This window comes from Mixophyes fleayi, chromosome 4 (assembly GCF_038048845.1).
Source record: "Mixophyes fleayi isolate aMixFle1 chromosome 4, aMixFle1.hap1, whole genome shotgun sequence".
NCBI classification, from domain to species: Eukaryota; Metazoa; Chordata; class Amphibia; order Anura; family Limnodynastidae; genus Mixophyes; species Mixophyes fleayi.
This window is the reverse complement of record NC_134405.1, coordinates 73642316-73663663: the sequence shown is the minus strand read 5'-3', so window position 1 is coordinate 73663663 and position 21348 is coordinate 73642316. Positions and strand designations below refer to the sequence as shown.

The window sequence follows — 21348 nt, the reverse complement described above, 5'->3', positions numbered from 1 at the left end:
TAAAAAATAATGTATACAATTAATAAATGAGTCATAATATGCCTTTATAGAAGGAAGTAGGAGTGACATGAATATTAAAAAAATCTATTGACCATGACTATAGCAAAACAAATCATTATTTCACTTGGAGATACTTCCTTTCAAGCCATCATTCAAGCATGATGCTTCACTTCAGAAGCAGAACTAGCTCTCAGTCATAGTTGTGCTGCATGAATCACAATAACACACTGAGGACTGCACGTGTATTGGTCTGACGACAGAAGATATACTTGGTCTCTGGTTTCTTTCTAGGATGCTCTGCGGAAGAGTTCATCATTTTTCATCTCTCTAATAAATATGTACCGTGCAACACTGTTTATGTATTTCAGTAAACGGCTCCAAGTGGAGACAGAAATGATAACTTGCTGCTTCTACCATCTTTTACTGACTTATTGGAAATAAAATTATCCTCTAACACAGTGAAGAAAATAAACTTGTGTAGCACATTTTATAAATCTCCCTCCTCACGGCTCGTAGCTCACTGCTTTAGCAACATCAGCCTCTATTAACTTGATAATGCAGGATCATTTAAGTGGATGCGATTATTACTGGACTGAATATTTTGGAAATCAACATTTCCATATAGATAGCATTATTAAGGTATTTATGGCATCTTTTGACAGGTAAAAGCTTCTTTCAAAGCAGAACATCACCATAATTGTAACTTTTCATTACAAGGAAGAGACTGCAGAGAGATTTTAGTACCTGATAGTTACACGGAGAGCGCACAAAGCCCTGTAGCATCGATCTTGTTCCTCCCACTTCTGTGTATGATACCCAATCTGTGCTTGATTTCACTATATGTACGTTATTGTACTGCTCTAGTAAGAGATCCGTGGAATTCTAATAATGCTGACATTTGGTTATAAAATGCAAACACATGTTTAATCTTCTCTTATACAGGACTGCTTTATACTTGTAGTCCCTGCTTTCTGTGCAGTAGCTATGAGTCCTGAGCCTTGGCTGATAGGGAGAGCAGGGTTAAATTTAATATAACATTGCTCCACCCACTGCAAGGACACCTGTCACTAGTGGCACAATAATATACAGCAGATGTGTTATTGAATAACAATGCATGAAGGACCAGTTAGGAAAACCCACCTAGTATGAATTGTGGTCACCCCTGATAAGAGTCCGCAGCATGCATAATTCACAGGGTACTAACGTAAAACACTTTGTGAGGGTTAATTACATGGTAAGGGCATACTTGCCAACTCTCCCGGAATGTCCGGGAGAGTCCCGAAATTCGGGTCGGTCTCACGGATTCCCGGGAGAGCTGGCAAGTCTCCCGCATCCCGCTACTGGCTTCCAAACATAACGCGATTCGCGGTGAATCGCGTCATTTTGGCCCCGCAGCAAAACAGCATTTTTGTCACCCTCCAGTCATGCCCCTCTCCCGGAAATAACTTCACCGAAGTAGGCAAGTATGGGTAAGGGTTAATAAAATGGTAAGGGTTAATGTGAATAAAGACTTTTATAATAAGGGTAGAATAGTAAGATGTAAATGAATATATGTAAGGCTGAGTTACATGTACCTCTGCAATCATTGTTAAATCGACTTCCCCATGCTTTGAATGGGGAAGCTTTCGCTGGCGGCTGCTACCGCCATTGATAGTACTGCTATTGCCGGTGGTGAACCTTTGATAGATAGGGAGAAGCCCTATCTCTGGCGAAAATACCAGTTTGATAAATAAAACCCTATATTGAGAAGTAAATAATACACAGGTCCTTTTTTTCTATATATCCGTTTATTTTTTCAATGAAACTTCTTTGTATTTGTTGTGCAAGCTAATCAGATAATGTACTATGCATGTTTTAGAATACAATACAATACAATATAGGCTAAAGTTTAAGGATTACTATGAATGTCAATATTTCTTTGTAAAGGTATATAAGCCTTGCTTTGTGGGCTCAATTGTAGCTCTATCTTAAGCAGCATGGTGTCTCTATTACAGATTACTCTGTGATAAATTAATCTGTACTTTGCTTTTCATACAGGAATCTCTGAGAATTCTGCATTCTAAAACACATCTCAAGGGGCTCATTTCCATGACAACTTATGTAAAGGATATTTCAATATACTCATTGTAGGGCATTGTCCCTGAGCTATATGCTGGACAGATAACCTTACTAGTATTAAAGCAGCCAAACACATAAAGGAATATGTATTACAGACTAAGAGGGGAACCTTTCTCCTTAGATGGAACACTCTATGAGGCCTATTTACTAACAAGTGATGATAACCATGATCTGTATTTTTTATTGTCGCTTATCGCAGTAATAAAAATTCTGTTATTGCCGAAATTTGTGAATAAAATGTCACTCATCTGCCTCAGCGATACTGGCTTGGAGAGGTAAGGATTAATTTACTGATTTTCCACAGGGTATCTGTGCATGTATAACCAGTTGGTGCATGCACAGTGGACCATGGACTTTCAGTTTCAAAAATACATTGTTACAAAATAAATAAAAATATGAAAAAAATAAATTAAAATTTTTAAAATAATTTGTCAGATGACAAAAATGCTTTGAAAGATCATGAGATGGTGATAACAGAACAGAACAGAACAGAAAAGTATTGAGGCGGTACATGCCACATTGCTCTACAGCACCGGTATTGGGGAAAATAGGACATATATAAAAAGGGACACAATAAATGTAGATATGAAAACAAAGGGTAATGAGTGTCCTGCTCATGAGTGAGCTTACAATATAGTTGTAAGAAACAAGAGGAGCACTTGTGGCTCAGAGCAGAGAACAGTTGTGAGGACGCTTTAGTTTGGGTAATAAAATTCTTACGGTTGATAACATAACCAGTAGACCTTAGTCTTAACCTTAACTCCAAAGTAATATATAATAAAAGACACCACACTGACTTGTTGGCAAATAGCTCTTATTTATTTAAAATAAACCATAACTGTTATGGTGACGGGAGAACACTGTACTCAACCTTGTTCATCCATAAGCGCACCCCGTTTCTTAAACTTAATGGGACATCCGTCCCCAGGCATCCCGGAACCCGCACCCACTTTGCTTATCCTGTACAGTGTTCTCCTGCCACTTTAAAGTGCAGCAGCTGCTGGATGGCAGACTATGTTGTTATCACGCTCATCAAGCATCTCTAGCTACCTCCAGGGCTGAACCACAACACTCGTACTATACCAAGGCCGTATCTCCATGTTGGCCCAACATACCTCTGGGGCTGAACCACAACACTCGTACCATATCATAGACTTCACACATGTGGCACCAAGTATCTCCAGAGCTGATCCACATCCCGTACTATACCACGGCCTTCGTCCATGTGGCACCAAGTAACTCCAGAGATAAACCACAGTCCGTACTATACCACGGTCGTCGTCCATGTGGTAACAAGTACCTCCAAGGCTGTACCACAGCCCATATTATACTACGGCTTGCCTTCTTTGCTGGCCCAGCTTACCTCCGGGGCTGAACCACAACACCCGTACCATACCAAGGCCGTATCTCCATGTTGGCCCAACATACCACTGAGGCTGAACCACAGCACCCGTACCATACCATGGCCATAACTCCCTGTTAGACCAACATACATCCAAAGCTGAACCACAACACCTGTACCATACCACAAGCCCGCGCTCCTATTGGCTCATCATACATTGGCCTGCACCAACAATCCACTGTAAGAACTGGCCTGCACGTCCTGTGGCCATTTGTACAGAAGCAGGACAAGTTGTACCTCGATCAGACAGCGAACACTTGAACCAGGACTCGGGAATGTGAGGGAGAGATTTCTTCGGTGGGCCAAGAGAGTGAGCCAACTCCTCCCCACTCTTTTAAGCCGTTCCCTTGTCCCTGCCCCCTCATGACACTTGTTTGTACATTACCACACCTACTCACTTTTGTTAACTCTTAGTGATCCAAATAGTCATGTACACAAACCACAGCTTTTAATCTCCCTTAGGCTTAATCCATCCCTCAATTCTAATATAGGTGGGTGTAGGATAAGCTCTAATAAACAGATTTTAGTGAGCATTTAAAGATTTTAAGGCTGTGGGCAGGCCTGATGAAACATGGATTATGTAAACAAGCTCATGGGGATGATTTATCAAAGGGTAAAAAAACGCTATTGTGGGTGACAACGTGATAGAGCTTTCAGTTCCAAGGTGGACGTACAAGCTCTTTGGCCAGCTCATGCATGCGCACATCTGCAAAGACTAAGTTAACGCTTACTGCTCCAGGCCAGTATCGCTCAGGTGATATTGTCTTATTAATAAGTGTTCAAAACATGTCAACGCATGGGGAAATATATTGTAAACACAATCACATGCTGTCAACAAATATTTAACACAATGGTAACTTTCTGTTTTCTAGGTGAAAGGGGAACAGATAGATGCATGTTAGAAAACGCATTTTGAACACATTTTCCAACACATTAATTTTTAATGGATTCTGGTATTTCTTGTGCCCAAGCGTGCACTACAAATGGTGCCCTCATTGTGAAATACTAAGTGTTACCCCATCATAAATAAAATTATATGGCCCCTGTTATCAATCAAATAGTATTGCCCCTCAATATAATTTTAAAATCATATTGCCCCATTAATATAATGTCAAAATAATATTGCTCTCTTAATATGTAATATTAATATTGCCCACTTAATATAATCAGAAATGGGTTTTTCCTTCATAAGATAGTCGATAATTTTGCCCCCTTAATCCATAAATAATGATTGCCCTCATAATTAATATGTCTATTGTGCTTCCTCTCATGTTCTGAATGGCCAACATGCAGTTTGAGCTATGTCAGAACCACGTCTTAGAACCCTGGCTTTCTTCAGCAGGTTTTGCATGTGGTTTGTATACTTGCTATGTAAAAAAAATCGTAATAACGATTTCAAACAGTGGGGTTTCAAAACATTCTGTTTTATTTGCCGTCTTGCATTTAGTAAATCTGACGGTTTCCAAATGGCGCATAAAATCAACAAAAAAAGTGGTTTTAGCACTTAATTTACCACCTAAACTCATCAGAGATCTTGCTCATATACCAGTAAAAGAGAAAGCGATACAATATATTGTGGAGGGATAAAAGAATAATTAAAAAATTCATCCAGTGTTTCATGCTATTTCCCCTCACAGCAGAGCAGAATAAATCAGAGACCAGCTATTTTGTTTTTGGTTTTTTCTTTGAAATTTTGTTGTTTTTTTTTTCTCTTTGATAAACCTGTTATTGCTTCTTTCCATGGCAATGTCCTAGACCATAGACCTGTGTTTGAGACATATTACTCACTAACATTTACTTTGTGTGAAGAAATGATAGTTACATTTATTCAAATCGGATCCAACTACATCCTTTATAACCCATTCTAATGTGCTCTTTCTGCAGAAGATGAAAATTTCTTTATGAATGCTGTTAAAATGCTCTATTAGGGATATAATAAAAATTGCAAATAAAATCATTTTAATTGCATCACCAATGTACAGGGGCAACGTTTATGGTTTTTGCTGTAATATGGATTTGCCATAGATGTGTGATATACTGCACAGTCCCACAGACAGCTGAAACAAGGGACAGTTTTATATCCGAGTGCTCAGGATGTTTTGTACATTTTACAAGGAGACCTACAATTGTATGTATTTGGTGTTGTTTATGACAGAGATAACTTATTTTGAAGTTAACTGAGCAAACTTGAAGGCATGTCCTTTATTTTTTTTAGATAATAACTTTGCTGGATTTTTATGGTCAATCCCAGAGTGATCAAACATTTCATTCAAGGTTGTTTGCACACCTAGAACTTCAGCCACAAAGGGACATTTCCTGTTGCTAAAGTGACTTGTGTGTTAGGCTGGATACACACCACAAAGTTGTCAGCAGATTATCGGGGCATCAGACGATAAACGAATGTTCGGCCCAATAACGCATTAGTGTGTAGGCTGCAACAATGAACGATCATCATTCCAAATCACATCTTATTGTTTCATTTGATCTCGCTCCATGATGGAACAATGTTCCATTTCTGCGGTGTGTATGCACTCAGGACCGGCAGTGTCCATAAATCTGTGCAGAGTCACGATCTTTTCAGCCAATGGTTGTGGGCAGCACTGTGGCTTAGTGGTTAACCTCACAGCACTGGAGTCATAAGTTCGATTCCCGACCATGGCATCTGTATGGAATTTGTATGTTATGCCCGTATTTGCGTGGGTTTCCTCCCATACTCCAAAAACATACTGATAGGTTAATTGGCTGTTATTAAATTGCCCTTAGTCTCTCTCGGTCTGTGTGTGTGTGTGTGTGTGTGTGTGTATGTATGTTAGGGGATTTCGATTGTTAGCTCCAACGGGGCAGGGACTGGTGTGAGTGAGTTCTCTGTACAGCGCTGCAGATTTAGTGGCGCTATATAAATAAATAGATAATGATGATGATGGTTATGACAGATGAAGGTCACAGATATTAAGGTAAATCGTGTAAATCTTTTTCTTTTCAATCGTTAAGGATATCACATCGAGAGGTATTTTGTATACAGTCATGGCCAAAAGTTTTGAGAATGACACAAATATTATTTATGACAAAGTCTGTTGCCTCGGGTTTTATGATGGCAATTTGCATATACTCCAGAATGTCATGAAGAGTGATCAGATGAATTGCAATTAAAGTCCCTCTTTGCCATGACAATGAACTTTATCCCAAAAACAACATTTCCACTGCATTTCAGCCCTGCCACAAAAGGACCAGCTGAAATCAGGTCAGGTATTTCTCTCGTTAACACAGGTGAGAGTGTTAATAAAGACAAAGCTGGAGATCACTCTGTCATGCTGATTGAGTTAGAATAACAGACTGGAAGCTTAAAAAGGAGGGTGGTGCTTGAAATCATTGTTCTTCCTCTGTTAACCATGGTTTCCTGCAAGGAAACACGTGCAGTCATCATTGCTTTGCACAAAAAGGACTTTACAAGCAAGGATATTGCTGCTAGTAAGAATGCACCTAAATCAACCATTTATCGGATCATCAAGAACTTCAAGGTATGAGGTTCAATAGCTGTGAAGAAGGCTTCAGGGTGCCCAAGAACGTCCAGCAAGCGCCAGGACCATCTTAAAGTTGATTCAGCTGCGGGATCAGCATACCACTAGTGCAGGGCTTGCTCAGGAATGGCAGCAGGCAGGTATGAATGCATCTGGACACACAGTGAGGCGAAGACGTTTCGAGGATGGCCTGGTGTCAAGAAGGCCAGCAAAGAAGCCAATTCTCTCCAGGAAAAACATCAGGGACAGACTGATATTCTGCAAAAGTTACAGGGATTGGACTGCTGAGGACTGGGGTAAAGTCATTTTCTCTGACGAATTCCCTTTCAGCATCCTGAGACCATTCATGTGTGGGGTTGCTTCTCAATGGAAGCAATCACAATTTTGCCTATGGTACCAAAACATCCTCCAAGAGCAACTTCTCCCAACCATCCAAGAACAGTTTGGTGATGAACAATGCCTTTTTCAGCATGATGGAGCACCTTGTCATAAGGCAAAAGTGATAACTACGTGGCTCGGGGATCGAAACATCGAAATTTTGTGTTCATGGCCAGGAAACTCCCCAGACCTTAATCCCATCGACAACTTCTGGTCAATCTTCAAGAGGCAGGTGGACAAACAAAAACACACAAATTCTGACAAACTCCATTGATTAGGCAAGAATTGGAGGCCATCAGTCAGTATGGCCCAGAAGTTGATTGACAGCATGCCAGGGCGAATTGCAGAGGTCTTCAAAAAGAAGGGTAAACACTGCAATTATTGATTCTTTGCATAAACTTAATGTAATTGTCAATAAAAGCCTTTGACACTTATAAAATGCTTGTAATTTTACTTCAGTATACCATAGCAACATCTAACAAAAAAGTCTAAAAACAATGAGGCCGCAGACTTTGAGAAAACAAATACTAGTGTCATTCTCAAAACTTTTGGTCATAACTGTAATGTGCAGTAAGCCTTAAATCAGAGTGTGCGGGCCAAAGTACAATAACACCTTCTTCTACTATTAAGAAATGCTGGGCTATGCTCACCTGTATATTTTATTAAACTGCCATCATATATAGAACACTATTTCTGTTGACAACAACAATAAACCGTATTGACTATTGAAATTCTGGTCATCTCTTAACCAGATTTATACCCCTACATTCCTTTATGAATGCAATGGCAAGACTAATTGTCCTTGCAAAACATTCTTCTATTATTGCTTAGTTTTGTCAGTTCCTATATTGGTTGTCTATAAATTACTAAACCAAATAGAATATAGTTCTAGTAACATATAAAGCCATTGAAATCCTGCACATACATCTCTTCCCTTGTCTCAAAGTATCCCCAACTTGAAGCCTACATTTTGACCAAGATCTAGGCCTCTCATACACCCATATTTGCCCATATTCCCAGTTACAATGGTTTTTGTGGGTTGCACTCACTTTGTGGAATTCCATCCCTTGTATAACAAGGTTTTCCCCTAGCCTATTAACTATTTTGTTAACCTCCTTAGACTATTCTACCGGATCACCTGATTACTTCTACACAGTTAACTCAAGACTTACATTTATTGTTTTTCTATGCTCAAACACCCTTCAGATCCCAAAACCAACATTGCTGTGTGACTGGGTCATGGACAGTAACCCCACAAAGCTAACACTAGCAATACTCAAATTAGCCACAAATGATTATATATATTTTTAATAAATTGTTCACTTGTGCCGTGGCTGCCATCAGAAACTGTGGGGCCCAGTATAAAATACCACCCCTTCCTCTTCACTGTACATGCCCCTTCCTTCTTTACCTTTCATCTCCCCTTCCTCTTTGCCATACCATGCCCCCTCCCTTTTTGTGTATAGCACTGTACATGCCCCCTCCCTCTGCACAATACATGCCCCTCTTCCCTCCCTCATCACAGTAAATGCCCCACTTGTTCATCACAGTACATGCCCCCCTCCCTCTGCACAATACATGCCCCCTTTCCCTCCATTATCACAGTAAATGCCCCCCTCATCACAGTAAATGCCCCCCATCACAGTACATGCCCCCCTTCATCACAGTAAATGCCCCTCTTCCCTCATCATAGTACATGCCCCCCCCCTCCCTCTGCACAATACATGCCCCCTTTCCCTCCATCATCACAGTAAATGCCCCCATCACAGTACATGCCCCTCTTCCCTCATCATAGTGCATGCGTGCATGCCTCTCTCCCTCATCACAATACATGCCCCATCACAGTACATGTCCCCCCCTCATCACAGTAAATACCCCTCTTCCCTCATCATAGTACATGCGTGCATGCCCCCCATCCCTCATCCCAGTAAACCCCCCCCCCTACCTCATCACAGAACATGCTCCCCTCCCTTATCACAGTACATACCTCCAATTAAATTTACTTTGTTCTTGACGGGATGCAGCAGCTCCCAGACACTGACTGGAAACATGGCACGCAGTGATTATCCCCCCAGTGTCGCTGTATCGAGCAGGGATGCAGAGTCACGGTGGTCAGACATAGGGGCCTGGACAGACAAGGGGGCCCAGACAGATGAAGTGGTCTATCTGAGCCCCCTTGTCTGTGTGGGCCCCTTACAGCTGTACCGCATGTTTCCCCTAGTGGGGGCCCTCAGAGGTGCAGCCACACTAGTCCACTTCCAAGCTATGTGCATCATGTATAGCCATCTGACTGATGTGCTGATGTTCCCTTCTGGATCAATCAGCAGCTGGTGTTAGTATTCCTCCCAGGACGCCTCCCTGCTGGAACATGGCCTTGTATACAGGAGCACATGGAGGTTCCATTTGAGGAGGCTCTAAATTCAGCTGTAAACCGCCTAGGGGTTGACATGCTTTGGGGCTTCTTGATTTCCATGGGCATAGTGAAGGAAGCAGCATAACTAGTTTCAACATTCAGAGAATGCAGAGCAGCCTAATGCCATTCTCCACCTTGTACCATGTTGGGCCAATATCTCCTCAATGTCTGCCATATCACCAACTGTTAATGAATATAAGTTAGATGAAAAGCTGCACAGCTATACGACCTGAGTCATTAAGGAGAACAAGGCAAAAACAAAAAGAGTAAATTTGATCCTGGACAAACCATGTTACAATGCAAGAGGTGCAAATTAGATTATTATTTTGCATGTAAGGAAAATACTGGCTGCTTTTTCATGTAACACATAAATACTTGATAGCTTTATTTTTACATTGAAATTGATCTAGGACATGCCATACCCCAAATATAAATCTGTCTCCACATTTTAAATTTACCACTCCATCCAATGCAACATGGTTTTGCCACGATTTAAAGTTACTCCTTTATTTACTCTGCTCTCCTTAATGATGCAGGCCCATGTAGATGTTGTCCCAAATCCAAATCCATCCTGGTTTCATGAAAGTGTCGTAACATAGTGATTGGGAATGAAAATGTATGTTTCTTAAATCTTTGTGGAATCCTGTGATTTTTTTTTTTTAAACTGCGTGTACATGATATCAGAGTTACAAATAATATACACAACTTCCTTAGAAGAATGTACAGCATCTCATAAATATAAATAAGTTAATAAACATTTTGCCCTGTATGTTTACAAGTTATTTGCAATTAGTGTAATATCGTTTTTACTCAAGTATCTTACGTGAATATTGATGATTGCAATATTGTTCACAAAATGTTAGAGATACAATTAATCCAAGTTTAAAAAATATCTTGAGGGGTGTTGATTAACAACCTACATGCGGGTAATTTTCTGATCCACTCTTAGATTTAGTTCACTGAATTATTTAAAGCATACAGATACATAGCAAGAATATTCCTTGGTAGTTTTATTATTCCCAAGTGATATTCTCAGCCTGCTTTATCTTTGCCTCACAACAAAGTTGGTGGTAGGGGGAGATGGTTATGACTAATGTAGACATGTTGTTAGATAGTATTATTTACCCTATGAAATGGCCGGTGATTCTGTGACTACTGGTTGCACAATTCTAAATTTACCTGCACGCAGCGGCTTAATTGATTTTCCTTGCAAACCGTCCTTCCTCTGCTGAGCCACTCTGTCAGTCTCTACATTGGCTGCCTGTATTTCAACGAATCCAATATAAAATTCTTCTACTAACATACAAGGCCATCAACAAAATTGCACCGACATACATTTCCTCACTTGTCTCAAACTATCTCCCAACTCGACACCTCCGTTCTGCACAAGATCTGCGTCTCTCTTCCACTCTCATCACATCCTCCCATTCTCGGTTACAGGACTTTTTTTAGGCTGCACCCACTTTGTGGAACTCCCTCCCTCGCACAGTAAGACTTTCCTCTAGTCTCCAAACCTTCAAGCGTTCTCTGAAAACCCACCTCTTTAGACAAGCTTATGATATTCCTCAACTAGCATCTTAATCTCCCCTATTACCACTCTCTACACTGCTAACGCAAGACAACAACCCTCTGACCAACATTGCTACACACACAGCCCACTCAGTACTATGATGATGTAGCACATGCCCTTGTGTTTCAAACTCCCATTGTCCCATAGATTGTAAGCTTGCGAGCAGGGTTCTCTTACCTCTCTGTCTGTATGTATTACCCAGTATTGTCTTATTAATGTTTGTTCCCAATTGTAAAGCGCTACGGAATTTGCTGGTGCTATATAAATAAATAAATGATGATGATGATGATGATACCTGCAGTCTGTCACTACATGCTGGCTGCCAGCATTAGTGACAGTGGCATGCAACAATGCTCATCCTATTCCTAAAGTATAAGGCTTATCATTAATACCAGTTAGGTCACAAACATTATATTCCATTCTACATCCCAATATGTTAAATGTCAGTACAGCATAAATCTATAACACAGAGGAGCCAGAGTGCACATATTTTATAACATATAAACTAAAATGAGCTATTTATTAAGACCTCTGTCTGGTCCCCGCTATAAAATTGCAAGGTTATAGCATTATATGCTTAATACCAGATATCTCTCTACAGCTTTAATCAGAACATATTTTTGGCATTGCCTTCACCGTGCCAGGTTAAGAGGGATTTTAAATCTCGCCTGTTAACTAATTTACGATTTTCCAGCTATTTCTTTACGTGGCTTTAATTTCCTGTCTGAACACCCTTTCAAATTACCTGCAGCTGCTATTTCTTGCAGACCTAAAGCTGATCGTTTCAAACCTCATTAACATTTACAAAACTCCTTGTACTAATAATGCCGTTGGTGACGGGTGGGAGAGGGAGCTGCAGGGAGACATGTAGCAGCCTATGGAAGCCTAAGCATGAAATTACAGGAGATACACATCTGGGCCTGGCGCTCCAACTTTCAAATGCAATTTTCTCCCTGTGGGACTCGGTATACCATGGTGTAATCTGATGAAGGCGTAAACATGCTTTCAAACAGGCACTTAAACCAATTTTACCCATTATTGCTTCCTTTTTTCATTTAAAAATAATTTGTATTTACTTTTCTTTTAATATACTGAACATCCATTTTTTGCTACTTACTCTGCTTTAGCTGGGACTCTTTCTTCTATGTGATTTGATGAAATAGCTTCCATGCACTTAACTATGTGTGAAAATCCTTTTCTGCAAAAGTAGATAAAGAAATTAAATATAATTCTAGAGAAATGTTTTGTTCTAACAATCCTTATAATATGCCTAATAATCTTACTTCAAGGCATGGTAGTATAGTTATTTTATTAAATACACTTTAATACACAAAGAAATGCAAAAATAATACTTAGCTGGTGTCCAGTAAAGATGAACTCACCTACGAGGTAATATAGACTTACATCATCACTCACTGCTGAAAATGGGACCTATTCAGAAAATATCAGCCGATTTTTAATTAAGAGTGTTTGAATAAGGTAAGAACACCTCTTGTATTTGTTCTTCAAAACTGGTTGCACATTTAAAGAAGGGGAGGGGCTAGAACAAACTGTAGCCAATCAGAGTCTTAGAATGTTTTGTCCATTGATTTCTATGGTGTGTTGCCTATCTTGTCACTGTCAACACAGGCAGCAATTCTATGAGTGACCATGATGCAGGCCAAATGTTGAAAATGATGTATTCCATTTGAAATACAACTCACGTGGACGTGCTATAACAGCTGTGCAGAGTATTTAATCTCAGTCATATCCTGTATGTCCATGTGTAGGAAAGCTTGGTGTGGGAGGGGCTAAGCCAATATGCATCCCAAGCATCTAAATGTTAACTACAGCCCTGAGCAGCAATGCTCCTGACCACCTGGTACAGGTAGATTGTGATGTCAAACTCATCTGTGAAATGAAACTTCTACATCCATCTTGATTTTTCTTAAGGACCTGAACTTTTTTCTAAGCTTGTACCATCAAAAACCTCACATTTCATTTTATTTGCAGGATCTTCCTTAACACATGAGTTCAGAGTTGAATAAATATTTTGATACTTCTAACCCCTGGGCTCCTCTAACTAATTAACCAAGTTGAAAATAAATATAAATGACTGTTACAAAGCCAAAATCTCAATGGGGCAAGGATTGATGTGAATGAGTTCTCTGTACAGCACTGCGGAATTAATGGCGCTATATAAATAAATGGTGATGATGATGATGATGAATGGTTCACCGTACACAAAACTGATTTACATGGAAGAAATGTCAAAAGGAAATTGCAAAACAATACTTTAATAAGCCAGAAAGTTTTGGAACAAAGCGTTGTGAACACTGGATTCAATAAATGTAACTAATTATCAAACTATCCTAGAAGCTATAGTCCCAGGTCAATGAAGAAACTGAGGATGAAAAGAGCTTGGATGTATCGGCAAGACAATGATCCAAACATACCTCAAAATCAGCATGTATGACTTAAACTGGGTACACAGCCATGCAATCATACTTCAGATGTCTCTAATGATTTCCCCAATGATTGGAAGTCTCGATGAGCATGCCGATTCATGACCTTCAAATCTGTGATCTTCATCTCTCATAACCATCTGCAGAAAAGACATCATGCCATCATTGATCATGATTTTTAGAAAGTTTATAGACCAAATCAACAGATGCGATGTGTTGATACGATAAAACATGATCGTGACAGTGTACACGCTCTTGCAATGTCTGATCAAATGGTCGTCAATCACGCGACCTGCACGATAATTGCATAGGTGTGTACCCAGCTTTGCAAGAACAAAAATTTGGTTTTGGAATGGCTTTCACAGTCCCCAGACAGCAATAAGACCTACGTTTATTTTTTAAAATCCATTGTAATTATGAATTGCAGAGTGCTGAAATATGGTATGTTTAAGTTTGTACTCTGCAGGGACTGCGTTACCTTTTTTCACTTAAAAATTCAGTGAAATATGCAAGTTGACCAGAGGTACACAGACATTTACATACGACTGAATATGTTTAAATGGAAGATAAACTTATATATTTCCATAGTTGCTAAATGTCCCTGATTTCCAGAACAAATCTCAGTTTATTATGATTTTCCCCATCATTTTTACCTCCATGTTAATTTTACTATTATTCAATACCAACTGTACAGAACATTTTATTAAATTCTGTTTATTGAATACAATTCCATATGTTTCTTGGTTGTCATGTAATATTTAGTAACGATTCATATATATAATGAAAACAATGACCTTATGATGGATGCTGTAGTGCATCATTGTCTGCATAGACGTCACTGTGCATGATGTGCCTACAGCAGCAAGAAGTTCTTGGAAATTATATTTAGCTGTTGGATATTATGTATTTCAGCCACAAAGCAGCATATTTGCAGATCATTTTATTATTTGTTGTGGGAAATGGAATGTAAACATTTCATGAAATTCCCCCGGTAGTAATTATTCACTTTTAGTTTTTGGAGTCTTCCAATAAATTCTATCATTTCAAAAGCTACAGATGTCAATATTATCTTGTTGAAAAAACATCCCTTATCTTGTTTCAGGTTCTGAAACCTAAAAATTATATATTCACTCTCACAAAATTAGTTTACCTAAAATTGTATGTGTGAGTGATTTTAATCAAAATCTAATTTACACTCTTTTTGAGATGAGATATTCTCATTTAATTTTCCTTTCTGCTTTTTTTTTTTTCTACCACCCTGCCCTTTTTCGTTTCTTTTTTGTATTTTTATTTTATTTAAAGCATCTGGGAAGATCCTTGATTTTAAGACCCCGATATCCGACCACTCGAGCCTAAAGGGAAACATAAGTTCATCTTACTTTCCATGAAACCTGTTTAAAATTCTTTTTTTAGAATAATCATTCTGCACATGGTGCTATGGGTTCCCAGTAGAGACAACTTTATATGCACAAGGTCTTTCTGATAAAATGCAGAGCATTGGTTTTAATAATCATACGCATCAGCAAAATGAAGGAGAACAGGGGAACTAATATTGTCAAAGGTTTTTGCAAAATAATCACTCTTTAGAAATATTAAGCAGTATGGGTATGTTTTGTTCTTGAGACCAGATTTCCAAGCAGTAAAATGCAAATGAAAGATTGTGCAGAGCATATTATAGTATATTGTGTATTGAGCGCTGGATGGCTGGTCAGAAAAGGCTAATTCCACTCAAAAATAAAAAAGTAGAATTAGGTAAGACAGAGTTAACCAAAAAGTCTTACTAAACTGTGGTCCGATCTCCCGATTTGGCATGTCCCAGATGACGAGAGATAGTCTCTCCTGCTTAAGCAAGCTTTTTTCAAACTAATAATGGGGTTGTCATAGCCCCTCTCCCCAACACAAGTCCATGGAGGAGGGACTTCCTCAACATCACCTTCAATGATCCCAATTTAATTGGAGATGACAAAGAAGATGATCAGGGCATATTTAATCATCTGAATGTATTGTTTAAGAATGTTTATTGCGCACAAGTATACAGAATGTTTTACATAAGTATCAACTCTTATACATGCTCATAAAAATGAAACTAAATAATAGTAAGTTCCAGGGACACATGACAAAGCTAGTTAAAGGTCCATTAAAAGGTCCATAAAAGGTCCATAAGCCTCCTGCTTATGTGAAAAACAAGACCTATAGAAGGAAGAGTAATGGAGTACAGTTAGGACATAAGCTGGTAGGTTTGTTTTTATTTATTTATTTTTTGAGCATTCTTTTGACACTTTAAAATATATGTATGTATTGGACGTATCCTGTCTATTAGAGCAGAGTAGACCTAGACCCATATTCAGCAACAGATGTATCTTTATATCTGTGTAAATACAGTTAGCTCCCTGCTGATACACCATGGTGCTGCTAGGAGGCTGATGAAACTCTTACAAGGCCTTACTGAATCAGGCCAATTATGTTTAAGGGTTTACCTTAATTTCAGACACCAGTATAGTACAAGGGGCACACATGTTTAAAAATTAAATATGTTAGCAAGGAGAGCATAAGACAGATATGCTGAAACATATAATACAAATGACACTGAGGCTGAGCTCAACAGGATAAATCCATGTTTATTTGCAGATACCAATGAATTGCACAATATTTCTTGGCCCTTGGTCACATGCTTCCATTGCCCTCTCTGGTCCAAAAATATTGTTCATTTCAGAAGAAAAAAAAATCAATGGGCCTGAGTCATTAAGGAAAGTAAGGCAAAAAAAGGAGTAAATGTTCTCCGGACAAACCATGTTACAATGCAAGGGGTGCAAATTAGTTTATTATTTTGCACATAAGTGAAATACTGGCTGTTTTTTCATCTAGCACACAAATATTTGATAGCTTTATTTTTACACTGAAATTTAAAGTTGATCTAGAATATGCCCTACCCCAACTATAAATCTGTCCCCACCTTTTAAATTTACCTCCCCCTCCAATGCAAAATGGTTTTGCCCAGGTGTAAAGTTACTTCTTTTTCATGCTTTGCTCTCCTTAATGACTGGGGCCCTTCAAGTTTAACTCCCAGCATTCCTTAATATATAATAAGCTCACACATGATATTCTGCAAGTTACACAGACAGCATGATCCTAAAGAGGAGGGGCAGCCAATTGCCCCAAGGCTGGAGCAACACTGTCTGGTACAGTTGCTAAATATATAGTTCAAGCTCAGCCACCTAAACCACTGGTTCCCAAACTTTCGTGCGAGGCACCCTTAGGGTCTCCACAATTTATTTAAGGCACCCATAATCCAAAATAATAGGTCCAAAACACATCTCTCCACTTCATCTAAGGATGAACTCTGACATTAATCCTTCCTTGCAACAATAAAAACATTCTTCTGAGAAATAAGACTAAATAAGAGTAATTTAATGTTACTGGGAAAGGATACAGTTCACAGGACTCTAAAGGAAAGGAGGGGTGGTAAGAACAGCAGGTAGCAATTAAAATTTACATGTTAAGTTTTTCTTCATTTTCAGTCAAGAAAGTTTCCAATCCCAGAGCCTCACTGGTGGCATTTTCAGTCATGTGCCCATCGTGTGGCAAACGCAGGCAGCTATCAGAAGGTTTTGGGGATGAGCAAAATGTAGGCAAATAGCAAAAATTAAAATGTCCCGTCAGTAAATGCCTAAATTATGGTTTCTACATTATTAGGTTTAATAATAGTGGAAGTGACAAGTAGGGGGGTATTCAATTGTTGCTTTTAACGCGCTAAAACAAAAAAAAACGAGCACTCGAAAAATATTACAGTTTATACGGTAATATGCGCGTAAATACCGTTAATACGGTAGTTTACTCGCTGAATTTCATCTCGCATCTCAGGGAGCTGCGAGATGAAATTTAGTGAGTAATTACCGTATTAACGCTAATATTTTTAGAGCGCTCGTTTGAGAGCGTTAATGGCAACAATTGAATACCCCCATACTGGTCTTTTAACTTGTAGATACAAATTAAGCTGTGTTGTGTGTAGGTTGAGAGAGGCAGCGTTTCAGGTGCTGCTTCAGGCATAAAAAATGATCATGTTCATCCCCACGTGTGTCTGACTATGGTCAGATCGCCGGCTGTGCTCATTCTTCTACTCCTGCCTGTCAGTGTAAAATCACTTTTGAAGCGGGCGGGGCTGGAGACAATAGATTATGAGAATAATTAGAGCAGTGAAAATTACTTCAGGAAATCAGTGTGGCGATCCCAAATCTTATGGGAAGCATTGACCTGTCTGCTGGTGTGATTGACTAAGTAAGGACAAGGCTGTGTGTGACAGGTGACAGGTGTATCATGAGGAGACAAAGCAATAACCACTACTGGTTAGCTAGTGTAAGATTGTGGTGTCAAACACAACTCTATATGAAACATTGTTCATATATTAAATTTATGACATTTACGAAAGCACAAAAGCATGAAACTGGCAGAATCTGAGGCGATTCAATATTTTAAATTTTCTAGTAAGAGAAGTTGAGCGGACTGAGGTGCTGTTTGTGGAGTGCGATGTAGGTGCAGGAATATGCCTAGTTATCCACCCCATGCAACAATTAGATTTTTTTTTTTGTTGGGCAGGATTATTTAAATGAGATTCGTATTTGGACAGATTTGGGTGACATTCCCTGTTTTGCGGGGTGTGAAAATGAATTCTCTCCCCAGATAGCGATCTAATTTTCCTTGTACTTGGAGGTGGGAATCGGATAGCTATCTATAACGCCAATGGAACACTCTTTGCAACTTTTAGGTGCACTTTATACAGAAATGCGCATTTTCAGGTGCACATTGATGAATGCAAACAAATATTGAAATGTAGTGATAGTGTCTGTCTATAAAGCCAGTCTCAATGTCCCTTCACTTTCATGATACATTTACAATAATCACAGAGCAATATACACAGTGCAACATTTAAGAGAAAAAGCTTAGTAAATAAAGCGAGTGGTCCTGAAGTGATAGAAGGTTGGATTGTGTATTAATGTGTACACTGTTTCCAGCCTGCACACTTCCATATAGACCTCCAAAGAAAGGGAGCTCTGCATTAGAGATGGTCACTGACCCCCGTGTTTTGGTTTTGGATTCGGTTTTGGATCTGGATTACCGTCGTGTTTTGGTTTTGGTTTTGGTTTTGCAAAACCGCCATTGCGTGTTTTGGTTTTGGTTTTGGTTTTGTTTGGTTTTGTTTTGCAATTTGTTATAAAAATTACATTTATTGGTGCTAAAATAACATAATTTAGGTATTATTTTGTAGCTACATTATTATTAACCTCAGTAACACTAATTTCCAGTCATTTTTTATTCAATTTTGAACACCTCCTATGTCACAATATGATTTTCATACACTTGAAAAGAAAAATTGCTGCAGTTCTTGCCAGTGATAACAAAAAGGCCATTGTCATGCCTGGGCATAAGACCAAAAATCCACCTCTTAAGTGTGGAATTATTTTTACACGAATCCTGGCAAGAGTTGTCGATCCATTTGTAACATTTTGAAAGCCACACTCAGTAGAGGTAGGGACCTTAACCATCTGGGATCCTCATCCATGTTTCGTCATTTTTCAGCGAGTTATTGGCAAACTGTTGGGAAAATCAGAAACTTTGGTTAAAAAAAAATTAACAACAAGCATTCCAGCATAATCTACCTCCCTTCTCTCATCTACATCCCAGCACCTGCAATCTTCCCCCCCAACAATTGGCAAGTAAACAATCCTCTGCAAGAGGAAGCAAGAATGAAACCTGTCACCCAGTCGCAAAGCGGATCACAGACGCCCTGGGTACTATGCTAGCGTTAGATCTGTGTCCAATGTCCACTATTAATACAGTTGGTTTAAGACATTTAATTGAGGTGTTATGTCCCTGTTAGCAAATGTCATCACTATACCATTTTACTAGAAAAGCTTATTCTCTCCTGTACCGGAAAGTTCCTAAAAATGTCATTATTGGGTGACAAAATGGTATTCTACCCACTGTACACTTAACCACAGATATGTGTACAAGCGGAACTGGGCAAACAAAAGATTATATGACTGTGAAAGCCCACTGGGTTGGTCTTTTGCCTTCCCCAGCATGGACAGCAGCAGCATGTACCCAGGTGCATCACATTTTTGAGAAGTAGGCTACTCTGTGTATCAGCAGCTTCACTAAGAGGCATACAGCTGACAAACTGTTCCAAAAACTAAGGGATGTCATTGAAAGATGGCTAATCCTGCTTGGAGTCTCCTGAGGATATGTCATTTCTGATTACGACCCCAATATTGGTCCAGCATTACAGCGGGGCTGAATTCCATCACATTTCCTGTTTTGCACACACTATCAACTTGGTGTTACAGAACTTTTGAAAAATGACATGCAGGAGATGCTGTTTGTGTCCATAAACATTTAGGGTCAATTTGTGGTTTCTGCAACAGCATGTAGGAGAATACAGCAGCTGCAAGAAGACTAGCATTTGAGGGGAATATACTTTAGTCCAGCGAAGTAGTTACCTGTGAAGAAAGTGCAGACACAGTTAGCTTGAGTCAAGTGATTGCCTTAATAATAGATTTTGAAAAGGTGCTACATAAAATTATAGTGTGCAATAAAACAAAGTAAATGTGCTAACTATATTTTAATTGTAGATGAAATACTTAATTTTCTTTGCAAGGATCCCAGACTTATCAACATCTTGTTGGGACGTCTTCTCCTTCAGTTTCTCTGGCAACTGCTTGTAATAAAAGAAATTGCTTTCCCAAGACACCCAGTGATGATGCAGATGAGTCCGCTAAACATTTTGATATTTGCTGTGCTGTAAAAGAATTGCCCAAAAACCGTGACAGCTCTGCCCTAAAATCAACTAGTCATTCCCTTTGGAAGGCCATTATCAGCAATTACATCATACTACACAGACTTCTATGATATTGGGATATTGGGATGAATTAGTATTGTTGGAGGAAGATTATCACTAAACCCTGCCACCTTTCCAGTTTCGCAATGAGCTATGGTACAATAAAATGTAACTGCAGATTTAGACCAAGACTGTCAGCCCTATTATTTCTATTTCAGCAATTACAATTAGCAATGGAGCAATGGAGCTCTTCTCTTTGGGTGTTACCTATATAACGCAGCACAATTTGCCTGCAAATTCTACAGACAAGCCTGCTTGTCTTCCTCTCCATCAATGACTCTTAGCAATTGAGCACTCGTCTTTGGGTGTATATTACACCCAAACATTATTAGTGAAAATTATGAAAAATACAGTTTAATCCCTGATAGGCCCTCCACCATCCTTTGCATGTTAATAGTAGGATTGGTTGGAATTATGGTCAAGGTCACACATTTTTTTGACAAATCCTTCAAACCAGCCCAGATGTCAAACTGTTGTGGTCTGCCCCCTGCGTCATCCCTGCTTGTGTTTGGAAAGTGCATATTGGTGCCAGAACCTCACATGCCAGAACTGCTCCCACTGGTGCCACACTGCTGCAGGACTTACACAATCAACCGCATCCTCATCGTCGGAT

At 39.3% G+C, this 21348-nt stretch overlaps 1 long non-coding RNA gene across 2 annotated transcripts in view; it reads right to left on the bottom strand.

Annotated features, from left to right (window-relative positions):
* LOC142149888 (uncharacterized) overlaps positions 1 to 12595 on the bottom strand; it is a 101328-nt gene extending 88733 nt beyond the window's left edge. For both annotated transcript variants that reach the window (XR_012690901.1, XR_012690902.1), the window contains exon 1: positions 12517 to 12595. This is a non-coding gene — a long non-coding RNA (uncharacterized LOC142149888). The remainder of the gene's footprint in view (positions 1 to 12516) is intronic.
* Positions 12596 to 21348: the final 8753 nt, after the last annotated feature.